This window comes from Euprymna scolopes, chromosome 10, assembly GCF_053919585.1.
Source record: "Euprymna scolopes isolate OS-2025 chromosome 10, ASM5391958v1, whole genome shotgun sequence".
NCBI lineage: Eukaryota > Metazoa > Mollusca > Cephalopoda > Sepiida > Sepiolidae > Euprymna > Euprymna scolopes.
Genome location: NC_136491.1, coordinates 111422972 through 111441498, shown reverse-complemented (window position 1 = coordinate 111441498; position 18527 = coordinate 111422972). Strand labels below are relative to the sequence as shown.

General features: G+C 32.3%; 1 protein-coding gene across 3 annotated transcripts in view; it reads left to right on the top strand.

The window, feature by feature from the left end:
* Positions 1–440: 440 nt before the first annotated feature.
* The window catches only part of LOC145286204 (ubiquitin-conjugating enzyme E2 S-like), a 57853-nt gene continuing 39766 nt past the window's right edge, over positions 441–18527 (top strand). Inside the window, exon 1 of one of the 3 annotated variants that reach the window (XM_080135002.1) lies at positions 441–800. The gene's annotated coding sequence lies outside the window, so the exon portion shown is untranslated. Of the gene's footprint in view, positions 801–923; positions 1042–18527 lie in introns of those variants that run through there. The other 2 variants (XM_080135003.1, XM_080135004.1) reach the window with 2 other exon arrangements.

Genomic DNA, 18527 nt, shown 5'->3' with positions numbered 1-18527 from the left:
GTTTTATTGAATTTAAGTTTTTTTTTCAAAATGACATTTTTAGAATTAAAAAAAAAAATGCGTAAAAATAAACATTTAGTATTTATCAACACTTTATACGGAAACCTGCACAGTTGAATTAAGATATTTTATTTAGAAAAAGAGAGAAAAAAAATCAATAAAAATAACTATCATTCGGAAACATTTTCACAACTAAACCCGAAATGTGCACACAAAGAGATTCAAAGATAGAACGAATTTATTTCTGCCAGAGAGTACTTCAAGAAACCGCATATTAAAGTTTACGATATTAATGAATAACTGAGATTGTTAGTAACTGTACGTTTATTTTTTATCAGATAATATTCATTTTTACGGCCAGTAAAAAAGAAAACATTATTATTTTATTTTTTGACAATTCGTATCTTCGGTGCCTTTCGGTGTCTTCCGGTTTATCCGCCATAGTAAGAAGGAAACATCACGGAAGAAAGACGTCAGTTCGAAAATAATAAAGTCTCTTATTTTTTTAATTTCTCAGTTAATTTTTGAATCAATTTAAAAATAACCACTGGATTTGCATTAATAATTGTTTTTTATACCCGTAAATCTTTTCAAAGTGTGTCCATGCAGACGACAGATAATGCCTAAGCAGCGATTTGATTGGTCTGTGGAGGAGAGACGTTATTTTTCTAAAATCGAGCTATTCCGGTCCACTTAACTACCGTTGTTTTACTTGGCGCTATCTGATACCGAATTTACGCCATAAACGTTTAATAACCGCTCCAACTACCGCTTACAGGCTGGTTTATTTATACGAAAAGGTAAGAAAGCAGAAAACTGCGCGTGAAATCTCCGAAAACTACTGCGTTATTCATAACAAGTACGCTAAATATTGGTGGCCACAAAATGGGGGTTTGTTTTTTAATGTATAAGTATTAGTGAACAGACCCCCCACTTTATAGCAGTTTCGTCTGTTGTTGTTGATGGAATAAGTCACAATATAACCAGGCTGTTTTTTTTTTTGTTTGTTTTTTTTTTTTCGGAAAACACGTCTATTTCGAGGTTGGTATTTTTTTTCTTCGATGGTCCGAACTTCATAAAAAGGCCATTTCTATATTGTTTTATTGTTTTCACAATATAAGCAAGGAAACCAGATAGATTTTTAAATCCTAGAAAGAATACATAGTCTTTGTTTGGTTTAGATATAGTTAAAAAAAAAAAAAAAATAAATAAATAAATAAAAAAAGGCGAAGAAATTTATCAACATGGCTGTCGTCCATTGACGATTGTCGATTTCTTTTTTTCTACGACAAAATGTTCCAGTAATTTCTAATTTATTTTTTTCTCTATTAAAGCTTTTAGCAATCCATAATTTATTTTAAATTAGAAAAAAAAAATACATACGGTTGTTTCTCACCTACACAAAAATAAACATTTTAAAGCGTGTTTTAAAGTGGGGGATCATTCTATAATAAATTTGATGTAGTGGATTGATCCCCCCGAGGCACTGTCCCAAAAGTGGGGGTTCAGGTTTACTTATAATCGTATTTGTATATTAATCCTCCATTTTATGGCCACATTGCGTACATGCTTTTATTAGATTATTATTTCCAATATAATTGGATTTCCTTTATCAAATAATTTTATGAACTATTTAAAAAATAAAATTGTTTTTGTTCTATCATTTTTAATATTAAAATTAAGTGAAAATATAGTTAAGTAAACAAATAAAATAAAACCTTTTTTAATTTAGTTTTGATAAAAACTATAATTGAAAATTAGTAATTATTTTAATTAAAAGGAAACTGTCATTTTCCTTGTCAGTAAATACAATTACTTCAAAAGGTTTTAATTTACAAACATTTACTTTTAATTTAAAAAAGTAATTGCGTAGATATTTAAAAGTGAAGTATTTACAGTTTGACAAAATATTATTTTCTGTATCCTATTTATATATATATTCGTGCATTTTAAACAAAAGGGGCGAAGAAGAAATAAATATACAACAAATAAATGTTACCAAACGCAAGATCAGATACTCTTCTACCTACCTGGATAAATTTGTGTTTTAATTTATTTTAAAACTTTTTTGACTTGAAAGCAAAATGTCTTGTTAGAATTGAAAAAAAAAATGTCAGTCTCTTTGCAGGTATGTCGAATCACTCAAAAATCGAAAATTAAACAATTCTGATAGAAACATATCCAATGAATTCTAATAGAATTTTTTTTTGATTTTTAGCTATTATCGTGGAAAAAGATTTGAATCTCCCTAAAAAAAGCAAAGAATAAAAATTACCTATCCCCCCTCAAAAAAAAAAAAAATAATAAGGTGCTAGTGCATGCAGTGCACTTACTGATCCGCACTATTTTTTAAATCGTATTTCCAAGTTTAATTAAAGTTTTGATATGTTTTTTATTCAATTGTAAAGTTAAAGTATGGAATAGTTACAAAACGCTCTCCCCATGCTAAGAATGGCTTTTTAAATAATGTTATTATTTCAGCACGGATCAATAAGTGCACTTGCACTAGTACCAAAAATAATAAAATAAAAAAAACTTTCTTTGCACGGATGGGACTCTCCAATGGCGAATCCCCCACCCCCTTTCAAATTACGAGGCCGGATTGACTTGTAAACAACAATATTCAAAATGGCGACCAGTGAATTTAAAGGAATACATCGGAAAATGTAGGGTTTAATAAGAAGTACTTGCCAGCGTCAATTTTAAATGTGATATTCGTCCTAAACTAGGCACCGCCAAAACTGGGGGGGCAGGTCAGTACTTTTTGACGGACCGTCTTTTTAAAAATCTACCAAAAATCAGGTAATTATCCGATCAATACGAAATTTTCAGCGATTATTAGGAGAAGAATGAACTTTATAACAGTGTACTTATTTTTCATAAACGATATTTATATATATATTTTTTTTTGCTTACAAAACCCCCCCTTGTTTTGAAGTGGGAACAAATATGCTTAAAATAATCATTTGAAACTGAACAAAACATATTGTGTTGTTGTAAGGGACAGAATTATAGATTAAAAAAAAAAAAAAAAAAAAAAATTGTTTGCATACCTTATTTTGACGTCTGAATATCAGAACTTCGATTGTGTTTAATTATCCCGCTTTTGAGTTTTGAAGTGTGAAATTCGGTGAATATGTTAAGTAAAATAATTAATTTAAGTTAAGCAAAACAAAAAAAAAAAAATTTTTATATTTATACGAAAAAAGCCATTTTAAAATTTTTGATAAATAAATTAACAATTTTTTTTTAGCGAGCCGAATAATGCATGACCATTATTAAACAGAGCATGCTTTGAATAATCGATACAAAAAAAAAAATTCGATAAATATTGTGCCCTTTGTGTTAAAAATAGCATCATTTTTTTCGATCTCGTTTGAAAACGTTTGCCGCCTTTCGACTACGGTGGACCAAAAGCGCTGAAATAATTTTTTTTTATTCTGCTTTAAATTGCCCCCTCCCCCCATTTTGGGGAGCCTGGCCCCCACACACATACACATTAAAAACCAAACTCATACAAATGGTCACCCATCTGGTACTGGCCAGCCTCAGCTTAATAATACATTGAAATTTTCGTCACTGAAAAATAAGTTTTTTTGGCCTGTTTAGTCTTCCATAGTTTTCGTCTCATCGAAAGAAAACGTAAATAGAGTCGATCTGAACTCTTCGGCGACGCGAAATATCTGGTTACATATATGAATAAGTGGAATTATTTGAAATTCAGGTACTTATATTATAATATTTTTGCATATTCTCTTAGAAAATCATCCTAAATCTTAGTTAGACAATAAATGAATAAATAAATTATTTCAAAAACCCTTTTTTTTAAATATTTAAGTACGTTTTTTGTGCAAGACAAAAAATAACAATTGTTAACTTTTTGGGAAAATTTAACATTTAAAATTGAATTAAAAATAGTAGAAAAAGTTTTACATTATTCTGTTTTCTATATGATAAAATTCAGGGTTTTATCTTTCTGGAAAAAAAAAAGTTACTCAGAAATAATGGATTTTAATAAATGTAATTTAGTTTTAAAAAACAACAACAACTTGATTTTGCGGCCATTTTTGGCGGTGCCTATCCTAAACGGATCAGAATACCTCTGTAAGTTAACGGTTTAAGAATACCTCTGTAAGTTAACGGTTTAATGGCCAGTTTTCAGTTGGTCCTCTATGACACAAATACCGTTTTTTCCCCTCTATTAGAACATAATACGTTGGTTCTAAAATTTAATTCTACTTTTTAATATTTTTGAATTATTTATTATGAATTCATTCCATATTTATATATTTTAATTTGTATTTTTGCATCCCCACGAAAGCAAAATGTGACAAGGTCGTTTTTAATGTGGGGGGGGGGGGTCATCTCCCCAAGAAGGGGCACTCTCGAAGTAGGCAAAAATAAAAATTGCCTTCGTATAGAACGGTTTCCCCTACATTGACTAAGGACAAATTAAATGTGGCATCAGAATAGATACTACACTGTGATCTTGGCCCGGATTTTTATTATTTTACTGAAAAGTAGTGGTTAAAAGATTCGAACCCTGATTGAAGAAAGAAAATGCGTTATTTTCTCCCTTCCCCCCTTTATTTTATATAAAAATTGAAATGAATTAAGTAATTTAAACTGACTAGTAAAATATTCCAAAATTAAAAGGGACTACAGAAAAAAAAAAAAAAGGATTAACTAAAATAAAAAGTATAAAAACTACTTATTTTTTTAAATACACGAAATATGATAGCCTTGTTTGTTTCAACGTTCATTCATTAGATTTGTCGATTGTCGGCCCTTTAAAATCCCTTGCTTTAATTTTATTGGTTCGTTTTTGTTCGTTTGGATTTTATCGGTTAGAATTTAAGAAATCGCTGCAAATACCAATTTAACAAATACCCTCAACCAAGAAAATATGAATTTCGGTATTTGTGCAGAATACAGATTGTGCTGCTGCTGCTATTATTATTATTATTATTATTATTATTATTATTATTATTATTATTAGGTAGAATTTTCAAGTTAAGTTTTATTTTTACTGCATCTTTTGTTAGGTGAAAGTACAGCACAGTTATCCTCCCCCTTCCATGTTAAGAATGGGTTGGTGACTTTGTTAAAGTTCTGCTCTGCATGTCTGTTTACTTCCGTTTTCTGCTGACCACTCTGCTTCACGATGCATGCATATGCCCTGAAAAAAAAGGACTTTGTTGCGTGTTAATAAAGATAGTCGATAGATCGATTTTTTTTTAAATACGTGGTTTTAAGCAAAAACATAAGTACTTAAGTTAATTGTCATTGAAAATAGTAATATATCTCAAAATTACGAAAATTCAACGGTAAATATTCAGATACGTTACAACAGAACACCGACCACTCTAATTTGTTTTTTTTTAGGGGGTAATCGAGGTCGCTGACAACGAATGTGATACTCAAACCGGGGACAAATTTACCGTTTGCATGGTATTAACCCCTGAACCCACAAACTACTTTCCGCCATTTTACAGCTTCCGTTTGCGCTACGCGCGTGCGCGGCAGCATAAACGACGGCTTGCATCACCTAGCAAGCTGCCTTCTCACATGGCGTACCAATCTTCCGCAGAAAATTTAAAATTAGATGAAAAAGAAATACTTTCACCGGTGTCAAGGTAGGACCTAGCCCCTTCGAACAACAAGAAAAACGGAAAAGGTGTAATATACAAATAAATGCTACCAAAGGCAAGTTAAAAGGAAAATAAGAAGCAATTCGGTATTTTTTTTTTTTTTTTTTTACATTAGGTCAAGGTCCACAATTTTATTTAAAACGACAAGGTTTGATAGGTTTTCGACTATGCTAAATAAGAAAATCTCATTTAAATTTTGGAAAGACAAAGACCTGTATTATGCAGTGTAATTCACTGGCGGCCATGTTCGTATACGCGTGCGACCTCCACAGTTTTCTTGAAAAATGTTAGGATCGGCTTTCAGAATAAACACTTCCAACCTCCCCATGTTAAGAACGACTTTCGAAAATAAACACTCTCAACCTCGAAAGCTGTTCTTAACATGAGGAGGTTGGGAGTGTTTATACTACTCTGGGTACTCTCGCAAAAAAAAAAAAATACCAACAAAAATCTAATTCTTTGAACTGTTGAATTAAAAAAAAAAAAAAATCTAATTCTAAAATGTTGTCTATAGTAATAAATGCTCGAAAATTCTTTTGAATTGCTTCTTGTTTTTCTTTTAGCTGACTTGCCTTTGGTAATATTTATTTGTTGTATATTACACCTTTTTCGTTTTTCTGTTGTTTGAAGTGAGCAACTCTGCTCTTTATTCAAAGGGGCTAGGTTCTGTCTCGACACTGGTGACAGAGTACTACATAACCCAATTTCCCCAAACTTGGAAAGAGGCTGGATTTTCAGACTCCATCTGTGTACCTTAACCGTGTACACCTTGAAGATTGCGAAGATAGAAGACCTACTTGGCTCTCTCTTTCGCCACTTTAATGGCTTCCAACATGAGTTGGAACAGATACATTGAGAGCATTGCCAAGGCTGCTGCTGCTACTGCTGCGATGGTGAGTTCTCTCTACCATGCTAGAAAGTTACATATGCCTAAAAGTATCCTGTACCTCTATAAGCCAACTATTCGCCCATGTATGGAGTATTGTTGTCATATTTGGGCTGGTGCATGTGCTATTAGTCTCTCACTCCTGGACGGGTCAAGAGTCACCAATCTAATAGGTCCTGAATTGTCATCTAGGCTTCAACCTTTGTCTCATGGACGAAATGTTGCATCCGTTTGCCTGTTTTACAAGTATTTTAATGGTGGATGCTCCAGACTACGTTCTTGTACCCCTTGATGTAAATACCCCCGGCGAATCCGACAAGTGGCAAAGTCCCACCCCTACACAGTAGAGATCCCTAGATTTAGGAAAGCCTTCTACTCTAATAGTTTTTTCTCCAGAGCTTCTAAACTGTAGAATTCTCTTCCAGGTTCCTGCTTCCCCAACTGTACTTACATGCAGAAGTTCAAATGTAATGTGAACGGACATCTTGCTGCTCAACTCCCTACATAGTATCCCTGCAACTTATGTTCCTGATAGTAGCCCCCCACTCCCATCAAAGTAGCACTGTGCCTTGTTTGGAGACAAAATATAATAAAAGAAAATGAACACAGACATGCAGAACTTTAACAAAGCCAATAATGGTTCGTATTCTGTTTAAGTACTCGTATTTTCGGTTGTGATTCCTTATTTTCTCCTCCTGTTTTGAAGAATTTAAAATTTAAGAAAATAACAAAACTAAGAATTATTGGTAACTTTATTTTATTTAACTTTTTTTCGATGTGCAATGCAAGGAAAGCATTTTTTCTACTAAAATAGTAAACTTAGTCAACTGGCAAATTGAAAAAAAAAAATGTTTTTCATTTTTAGTAATGAATGGTAAAGATAAACGATCTAAACAGTTCCTTCAAAAAATGCAAGTAAAATTTGTGTAAAAACGGTGTTTGTCCAGAATTCCTCCTATATTGAAAAGAAAAATCTGATGTGTGGTATCTGTAACAAAACTAAAATATCATGATCCGCACTTTACAGAAATTGATCAAGTAGTTTTAATTTTAAATAAGAAAATGAGATCTAACAAAATAAAGGGACATAACTCAATAAGTTAAACTTGCAAGATTTATTTTGTAATGCCTACGAGTTCCCATTAATTGCTTAAAAATGATTTTCTTTACAAAAATAGAACTTGATTAATTCACATTTTTAAAATATATTTTCATTTCGTCATGGAGACGTAAGTCATACCAATTTCTTTATTTTTGTTTTTAATGTGGGGGAATTTTGGATACGAACACAAGTAGGTAAACCAAAATAAACTGTTTTTGACTTTTTCAACTCTATTTCCTTAAAAATAATTTGTATCGCCAATAGTAACCTTTTTATAAAAAAAGGGGCCTCTTAAAAATTAATTCCAACACAACCCTAATTCCATGGCAAGACAAAAAAGCTTTTATTCAATTTTAGGGATCTACTTTTCACATTTTTTATTTTTTTTATTTTTATATTTTCACTCCAAACAAGGCACATTGCCACTTTGGTGTAGGGGGCTACTATCAGGGGCAACAACTACTGGGGTACTATGTTGGGATTTGGGCAGCAAGATGTCGGTTCACATTACACTTGAACTTCTGCATGTCAGTACAGTTGGGGAAGCAGTGGCCTGAAATGGGATTCCAGAGCTTAGCGGTTCTGGGGAAGAAACTACTGGAGTAGAAAGATCTTTTATATCTAGGGATCTCTACTGTGTGGGGGTGGGATTTAGCTGCCTGTCGGGTTTGTCGAGGGTGTCTACGTCGTGGGGGCACAAGTGTCTGCAGTTCGCCAGAGCATTCACCATTAAAATACTTGTAGAACAGGCAGAGGGATGCAACATTACATTGATAGGACAAAGGCTGAAGCTTAGATGCTAGTTCAGGGCCTATCAGATTTGCGACTCTCTTTTGAACCTTGTCTAGGAGCGAGAGACTAGTAGCAGATGCACCAGCCCAAATGTCACAGCAATACTCCATACATGGGCGAATAGTGGCCTTATAGTACAGGATACTTTCGGGTATTAGTAGTTTTCTAGCATGGTAGAGAGAGCCTACCTTCTTCGCAGCGGCCCTGGCAACGCTTTCAATGTAATTGTTCCAACTCGTGTTTCCTGTGAACGTTAGGCCAAGCAGTTTGAAAGATGTACTCTCAGATAAAGAATCACTGGCCATTGCTATTGGTGGCAGAGAAGGTTTCTTGTAATTATTGAAGGAAACCAGTTTAGTCTTGGCAGCATTGAATGTCCCCATTCAGCTACAGATTGGAGGTCATCATCTAGTGTTTTTGCCATTTCTTTAGATATATGTTCATTTGTTTTCCTGTCATGCCTGTTATAGAGTGTGGTGTCATCAGCATATATACCCATCTCAGAGGCAATTTTGTCGGGGAGGTCATTAATGAATATTAGGAACAATAGAGGTCCAAGGATAGACCCCTGAGGCACTCCCACATTTATATCATATTGTTTAGATGTACGACCATCGAGGACAACCTTGATTTCTCTTATCTAAGAAGGATTTAATTATGTTAAGTATTCTACCAGTGATACCGTATGATCTAATTTTCCTGAGGAGACCCTCATGCCACACCCTGACAAAAGCCTTAGATATATCTAGAGCTACCGCTCTGCCTTCCCCCACTTTGTCCAGAGATTACAGTGAGGATGTCTGCTGTGGAACGGGCTTGTCTAAATCCATATTGTTTGTCAGTCAGAAGTTTAGCATCTGTAAGGTGATGGACTAGAGCATGGTTAATTAAAGTCTCAAATATTTTGGTGAAAAGTGGGAGGAGGCTAATGGGGCGATAATTAGATAGGTCAGTTCTTTCACCAGAATTCTTGAATACTGGTACCACAGAAGCAGTTTCCAACAGTCCGGAAAGCAAGATTCATTAAGGCATTTGTTGTAGAGTTTGGAGAGAACTGGAGCTACTTCGGCTGAGCACTTTTTTAATAGCACAGCTGGGATGAGATCGGGTCCACATGCTTTTGAAGTGTCAAGGTTTTTTATGATAGCGTGTACCTGAGCAGGGGTGATTTTTAGATCATCTAGTGTGGCGTCTGTCCGCAAAGGAAAGTCAGGCAAGGGGTGGTTGGAAGGGTCCAGTGTGGAGTTTGAGGCAAACCGACTGGCAAGCATATTAGCCTTGTCGGTTGCTGAGCAAACAACCTCGTGATTGTTGGGTAGTGGGGGAATTGTTGATTGCCCATTATTTGTTATATTGTTCTTTCGATTGTAGCTCCTTGCAAAATTCTATTGAATTAATATTGCCGACCGTATTGGCTGATCTGTAAAAGCATAGAAAAATAAAATAATTATTAGAGATCATCACTCTCACCCTCTCTCATCACAAAAAATCTACTTTTTGTAAGTGATTACATGTGAGCACTCTAAAGAACTTGGCATAATGAAGAAAAAATTTAATGTAAAATGATTACCCATTTCTGGTTCATTCTAGCATTATAGGGCAGTTGTTCTGACTTTAAGTCTATTACAAGAGATTTTGTTTGGTTGGAGAATTGTCACTCTTACTTAGGGTTAGTGGTAGTACTAAGAGTTATAGTGGGAGTGAAGTGCTAACTTTTACTTAATTTTACAGCATCAAATTTGTTGTTTTTTTTTTTTTTTCACCCCAAACAAGGCACATTGCCATTGAGGTGTGTCTGCTGAGAATTCGGAATTGTGCAGCAAGATGTTTTTCACATTGCATTTAAATTTTGTTATGTTGATATAGTCAGGTAAACGGAGGGAATTTTGAAGGCCAGTAGTTTGAGAAAATAGTCTATTAAAGTGGAAAGCTCTATAGCATCTAGGGACCTCTAGTGGCAGGGTGGAATTTTGCTGAGTTGAGTGTATTTACACAGAGGAAAAGGGACCAGAGCAACAAGTTTTACAGAGTGCATTCAATTGAAGTACTTATAAAATAAGCATAGAGATGCAATGTTGTGGCAATGGGAATGGAACCACTTTCCTAGCAGCAGCTTTGGCAGTATCTTCCATGTATTTGTTCCAATTCATATACATTTACCTGTGAATGTTAGCAGAGCTCTACAGATAAATTTATCTTTAGTTGACCTTTGACAACTAAATATTTTTGTTTACTAGCCAAATAGAAAAGTTACTAGCCAACTCAAATGATTTTTGGAATATGACATCTTTGTTCCATGACAAGTATGTACATCACATAGATTTTTTTTGTATTTATTTATATATATATATTTTTTTTTTTTCAGATAAGTGTAATTCTAAATATAACTGAATTTTACATTGAGACTTGAAGGTATAACCATTCAAATTCTGTTTTTTTTTTAAATAGCCTTTATAAAAAAGACTATATATTCTATTAAATCTTTTATTGATTAAATAATTTGACTTTGCTCATTTTATTAAAAAATAATAAAAGTTGAAAAGACATTTTTCACTTATTAATTAGCTTGGGTATAATTTTCAGTGAAAACCCACAATTATCAAAAGATAAGTGTTTTATTTCTAGTCACCACTTGAAAAAAATCACTCACAAATGCGATGGTTTCGCTTGTAACATAAATCCTTATTTTGGCTGAGGAATTAAAATGTTTGACTTCGGTAGGATGCTATTAGCCATAGCAATCCTTACAGCTGTTAAAAGTAAAGGCACTTTGTCTTGGCATTAAATGTGATCATCAGTTTATAACCAATTCAGTTACAGACTGGAGGTCATTTTCTAAGGATTCAACCATTGTCTTGGATATATGTGCATTCGTTTTACTGACATGTTGAGAATAGAGCTTCTTGCCATCAGCAAATATACCAATCTTTGACACAATTCCATCAGATATCGTTTATGAAAATCAAGAATAAAGCTCTAAGGATTTACCCTCTCAGATACACCTGCATTAATGTTATGCTGTTTGGAGGTACCGGCATCAATTAAGACTTGGATCTTTATTTTGGCTAAGAAGGGTTTAATTATATTAAATATTTGTTCTGTAATACCGTACAAATTAATTTTCATGTGAAGACCTTCATGCCAGACTTTGTCAAATATTTTAGATATATCGAGTGCTACCATCCTAACTTCGTCTGCCTTATTCGACGTATTTGCGATGACTGTTGGATATCTGCAATGCTTGCCTAAATCGATACTGATGGTCAGAAAGCTACAAGAGTTTCATGAGAAATACAAGCTAATTTTTTTAGTTGGTAATGCTTGATACAAATTTTGATCAAACTGAACATTTTCAGACTCCATTTGGTTGATTTTTGGGTTTTTATGATACCACCATTTGGTTATGCCGGAATTGTATATTTTGTATACAATTGGTTTTAAAAATTTTTTTTGTTTTGTAAACTTCTAAATGTTAATTTTTATTTAATCCATGGATTTGCATCTCTGATAACTACTACAACTCTGAATCGGAGTTGACCTGAGGATGCTGATAACTAAGACGAAGTTCAACACTCCATATATTGGAGCCTTTCCAATGAATGCATTTTATGTTTATACTTGGGATTGAAAACGAATTGACACCACTGAATGAATGTTCAAAAAGAAAAATATAAATTCTCATTTTATGCTGTGCAGCAAATCTGCATTGGATTTCTGCCTCCATCATACATTGTCAAAGGCTGATCAGGATAAAGTTTGGCTTCTTTTTTTAAAGATCTTTTTGAAATACTCTTGGCTTCTCTATCTTAAATAATTCTTGGAAAGGTTTTTTCTTTAAACTGTGTATATGATGTTTTCAAATGGTATTTTGCTGCACACAGTCACAAGAGGTTTAATTTCCAGGCTGTACCTCCTCCTCCTTCAAATAGAGATGTAGCATAGTGTAATCTTTTTGGATCCCTATTGTGAATAAGTGGCCAGTGTTGTTGTAAACACAAAACAACTATTTGTCTCTGAAGTTGTTTATTGAGAATCATTCATTTTCCCAATATTTTTAACTCCTCACAACTGTGTGTGTGTATATATATATATATATATATATATATATATATATATATATGGTGGAACGATAAGTGTCACCCTAAAGAAAATAAGACTACAGCTTTATTTTAAAACTTATTGAAAAAAAATCAATTCAGCTAACTTGATTATGTAGTAGAGATAACATTCAATGTAGTCACCTTCAGCCTCAATCCCCGCCTTGATACGGATCCGGAACATTGTGTCACTTTCAGACATGATAGAAGGCTCCTATCGCTCTTGGGGTTTGTACACAAGTGGCCGACTAGTAGATGATCTGCAAATGAAAACTGATTTTCATCAAACGGAAATGAATGTCATCTTTTCTAGGGCAGCAATTTTATCGTTCCACCCTGTATAACATGGGATAATATTCAATTGTCAGCAAAATGAACAGCATAAGGTCCCGATATGTGTACATGCATATGGGGGGAGGACATCAGGTGTAGTTTTGTCAAATTTAGAGATATATGAAGAGTACAAAGGATGCACAGCTCTGCAGCCAACAATTTAAGTCCATGCTTCAGCAATTAGGAGCACAAATTATGTTTCTCCAAAGCTGTGCTGTTTTCTGACTTTGTAGGCATGTTCACATATGTTAGACATGAAAATCGAAAACCTCAAAATTTTTGTTGGCAAAATGCTTAATAATTTTAGTCATTTGCTAGATGTGAAAACATCAATGAATCCAAGCCGAAGGAAACCAGGTGTTTTGAATATGGAGTATTTGTTGCTTGTGCAGTGTAATGGGATTTTTAAAAAATGCATTTTAGGTAAAAATGCTATTATGTACTTGAGTGTCATGTTGAAATGAAAAATTACAAAAAATAATAGAGTAGAAAAATGATTATAAGTAAAAATAAAATTTATTGAATTATAGTTTTTATCATATTTGATGTAGACTTAACATCCAAGGGAGGTAACTGAAATTTATGATTTTGACTTAATATAATAATTTGCCATCTCCAAATAGAAAATGACTAACCACTAGTGTTTTTTGTAAAAATTAGTTCTAGCAGATCTTCTAGAACATTTTTTTGTAATGTTTGAAATTTTTACTAATTTTGACATTGCAAGTAAGTATGTAATGTGTTTTTTTACCTAAAATGCATTTTTTAAAAAAATTCCATACTGCACAAGCATCAGGTAATCACCGCTTGATTGCATGTCTTCTGAATGGTTTTCGGATAGTTAATATTCTGCAAATTTGCAAATGTGGTTGCACACCATAGCAGTATAACACAGTTGTAAATAGATGATTGGAGAATGACTTAGAAAGACGTCATTGATCTTCTTGACACTTTTAGATGTGCTTTAATTCAATCCTTATTTCTTTAAAGCATTTGCTCTGGTTATGTTTGTTGCTATCAAATCAGATTGAAGATTCTGGATTTCTGACTTAAAATGCACCAAACATTGATGTTATTGTTTTATTCTTTTCTATTTGCAAAACTTAATCATGTTATGCAAAACCAAAAGCAAAAAGTTTTCCTCGACAAAGGAAGCGCAAAACCCTTTTCCAAAATGATTGAATTTGTCATTAAATAACTTGAAAAAGGTTCATATGCCATAAAAGCAAAACAACTAAATCTTTTCGTTATGATTTTATTTTGAATTTATTTTACCAAAGATTAAATCTCTTCTAAAACAAGCAGTCTATAATATAAATAGCAATACACATGAAAAAATTGAAATAGCTTAAAATATTTCAATATTGGTATACATAGAAAGAGCTTGATGAGCTAAGAATCTTTTTTAAATTTTTAAAATCTGATTAAAATTAAGGAAGTTATGACTATTTTTGTGCCTCACACGTTTGGATATTTTCCCCTCTTTAAGACCATATGCATTTCGTCACATTTTTTTACACTACCTTTTCAGTAAAAATGCTATATCTTTGTTAAAACACAAGATTAAGCAATGAAAGTTGCCATATAAGTGTATTTTTGTGCTAGGAATCAGAATATGCAACTGAATATATCCCAAAAATTCATGGTTTCCAAATTATCTGCAGTAAATGTGCATAAAAATGCTGCAATTCCTTAAAAATGCCATGTATCCATAAACAGAAAAGAAGTTGGAGAAATCTGTTGCTTTATGTACAAAAAGCTTAAATCTAAACATAGGACCATTTAAAAATGAATATGTTGCAATATTTCTTGTATTATTGTAGATTAACACCTTTTGTTTAACCCCACCCCACCCCTTCTGACCACCTCTCCAAAATGTGATTCTACCTTTTTAGGCAATTATGTATGAAATGCCATGAAAAACTTTAATGAAAGATAAACAAATTATTTTGAAATTTAATGTAAAATAATTCCCCATTATAGATCATTCTAGCGATTTGGGGCAGTTAACCGTTTTTTTTAATATTTTTTTTTTATGGGAGACAAATCTTGTATGCTTTTTTTTTTTTTTTTTTTTTTTCTCTGAATGAAATACATGAGTTTTTGATTAATATATTTTATTTCTACTTTATTGAGTGAATTTTTCTTTTTTTTAATATCTAAAAAAAGAAAACCTTGAAATAGAAAAAACTGTCGTCAGCATCCAATATTTACTTGACTATGTAAGCATCACATGAGCTTTCACTTAAAAAAAAAAAAAATCAACATGTTTTTTTAAAAAAAAGGTTTTACATTTTGGACTTTACAGGTAAATTTCCGAAAAAACACTCCTTTTTTTGTTTTAAATTAGAATATTTTATTTATTGATCTTTTCTCTTCAATTTGTGATATATAAAACTTTGATGCATAAATTAATTTTTAAAATTTTAATAAACGTTTCAAAATGAGGGGGGTGAATTTAAAAAAAAAATAAAAAACGTTTGTCTAAAATATTATATTCAGTTTATTGGAAAGAGCATAAAATTTCACATTGACCCTGAAAATATCGTAAAAATTTAACCAATAGGAAAATTTTGATAGATTTTTAAAGTTTAAAAATTAAAAAAAAAATTAACTCTTAAAATTCAATTGATTTCATTACGTAAAAAAACATGGGTGCATGAATGCTCGCAAGTACTTTGTAAACACTGTTTTTTAAAAAATATTATTTTTTAAACAACTTTAATAGTTTATTTTGGAAGTATATTCCATAAAGAAAATAAACAACCCACTTTTAAAAGAGAAATTACGAGTTTTTTTTATATTTTATTCGCAGTTTTGTGTTAGGGGTGTCAAAAATTCCCCCCAAATTCTGATACACCTACTCCACAATTCTTCCATTAGATGGGAATGGAACTAATTTTCATTAGTCGCTACCATCCTCATCCTTTTCACATGTGACCAGAATCCCTCCACAGTTTATCAAATATTAATTACATATTTTTTAATTTTAAAACTTTAATAATTTTTATTTTTATTTTAAAACTAATAATTCGTAATATTTGTGATTTAATGGTGTAAAATACTGATGTGACTCTTCTAGAGTTGTCGAACTTTGCCGAGACTTAACAGCAAGATTGCCATAATACAAATGAAATTTTGATACTTATTTTGATTTTGAAAAAAAAACATTTTGGTTTGTTCACAGTAAAACATTGCTTTAATTCGCTGTTCAAAACTAATGCAATGAATAAAAGTGCATGCAAGCTATATATCTACAAAAGTTCATTTTGTTTTTTTTTTAACCATATTTTTAAATTTGACCAGAAATGTGAGAAATTGTAACGGATTCATAATGCCGAATTGGTTGGGATTGTTATTATATAATAACAATTATAGGTCATTCTAGCGATTTGGGGCAGTCACCGTTTTTTTTTTTTTTTTAATTTTTTTTTTTATGGGAGATAAATCTTGTATGCTTTCTGAAAACCGAATAATTCTAAACTAATGTAATTCTGATAACAAAATAGCTTTAATTAAATATGTAAGAACATTCATATTTTCATTTTTTTCTTAATTCGTTTTTGAATAAAAATTAAAGAACGCGTGTTGTTTACGCTGTGCTATTGCTAATACTACAGCTGCTGCTACTAATACTAACTTCATTTTTCCAAGCTCGAGAAATAGAAACGTTTTTTTGATTTTAAATTTTTTTCCGGGTAGGTTCTTTTAAATTATTATCAATTACTACGGTCTTACTCAACATACAATAATACTTTTAATTGATAAGATAGTAAAAAGATTGATTTACTTACTAGTGGGTGTCCGAAGAAATTTTTTTTCAAAATGTTCGATACTTGTCATATTAAAGTCTTATTTTTAACACAACAACTAAGTAAATGGTCAAAAATATTTCGGACACTTGACAGTATTAAGGTTAACACCTCTTCTGATTGGTTTGCAAATTTCATGACGAAATTCTTCATACAATCACAGTACAAGCCTTTAGAAATCGGAGAGGGGGGTCATTACAAAACCTTACTGAAAACGCCATTTTATGACATTCACATTTTTATCACTTTATTTGCTTAAAACTCTTAAAATATATAATGTGCATTCATATTTATTAATTCATTTGAAAGTATATTCATTTCCGAACAAAACAGTATTTTGAAGTCTTGAAGTGCTTGGTTTAAAAAAATATGGCTATTTTAGAATTACCTTGAAATCTGTGATTATCCGAAGTGTTTTATTGTCGATGTGTATTACTAATATCAATCTCGCCTGTTTGTTTAAATGTTTGTATGTCTGCCTAAAACTTTTGACAGGGGCGACGGATTTTCACGAGATCAGTATCATTTTGAAGCTCGACCCTTCGGATGACAAATATCGAAAAATTGGCCAAAAACATTAATTCCTTCACTCTCAACTGGGCACTTTTTACAGGGAGGGGTCACTTTTTATGCTGATATTTTCGAAAGTTATCTCCTCTTTTTGATTGTTTAGCCTTAATTTAAACCTACGTCACTTCTGGTTTGGTGATAGACGCAACAGCAAACGTGTCACCTTCCCCCCCCCCCTTTTCCCCCTCTTTCGCAGTATGGGTTCGCGCCTGGCCTGCCTACTATCACTTTTTTTTTTTTTTCCTTAGCACACACCTCCAAACACCCTGGCAATGCCGGACACCCAGGCTAGTAGATTTTTATTGTCTGTGTTGAAGGGTTCTTATTTGTGTTATGAAATAACTATTTCGGATATTTGATAAGGGTTTACTTGCAGGGATGAAGTATCCTCATGTGAAGTTGTATTGACAAACCCTTGTATAGAGAAATTAAAGATACTGATGGTATCTAGTAGGATTTAATTTTTCATATAAATTAACTCTGATGACCTAAAGATCATTTACTTTTTATAAAGTGGAGGATTTTTCCAAATTTATTTTGGGTAGTAGAGTAAGTGTGAAGTAATTATTTGACTAGTTTTGTTTCCCCTCACTACTTGAAATGGTTTAGTCAATGGGACTGAAAATTATACTGCTAACTTTTAAGTGACTGAGTAGAATTACATATATACAGATAAATACACATTACATTAAACGTAGAAGCAATGGTGGGAAGTCAATTCAAGAAAAACAGTTCATATTATAGAGTCTGAACTTCACCCGAGATCTTTTCCTTTCATTAGTTTCTTTTTAACATAGAAAATCGAAACAATTCAAGGATGAAATCAGGGTTGTGAAGTTGGTAGCTCAAATGCTGGACTTGGATTCCATCTCTTGAAATTTACAAAGAAATTAACTCAGAATTCAAAGTGAAATATGATCACTTCAAAAGTTTGGTTATATAATGAACTATTGGACCGTTTTAATTTCTAACAATATACACAAGTGACAAAAATAACGGAGTGGGGGTTACAAGAGATAATTGGTAGTGAAACGAACAAGGCCGATAGCCATTAGTCGCGTGCTCTCGTGTAATGAATGAATGCGTGAATGTAGGATTGACATAAAATTCTTAAAGATAAACTAAAATGACCGAAAAATGAGCTGAAATGACTTAAATAAATAAAAAGTAAATGACTTATCTAATTTTAAATGGAGTTGAAATTTTCTGTGATGACTAAAAATGAGTTAGAATACATAAATTGAAAGGAAATAGTCATTTATTTTATTTACATAGGGAAATATT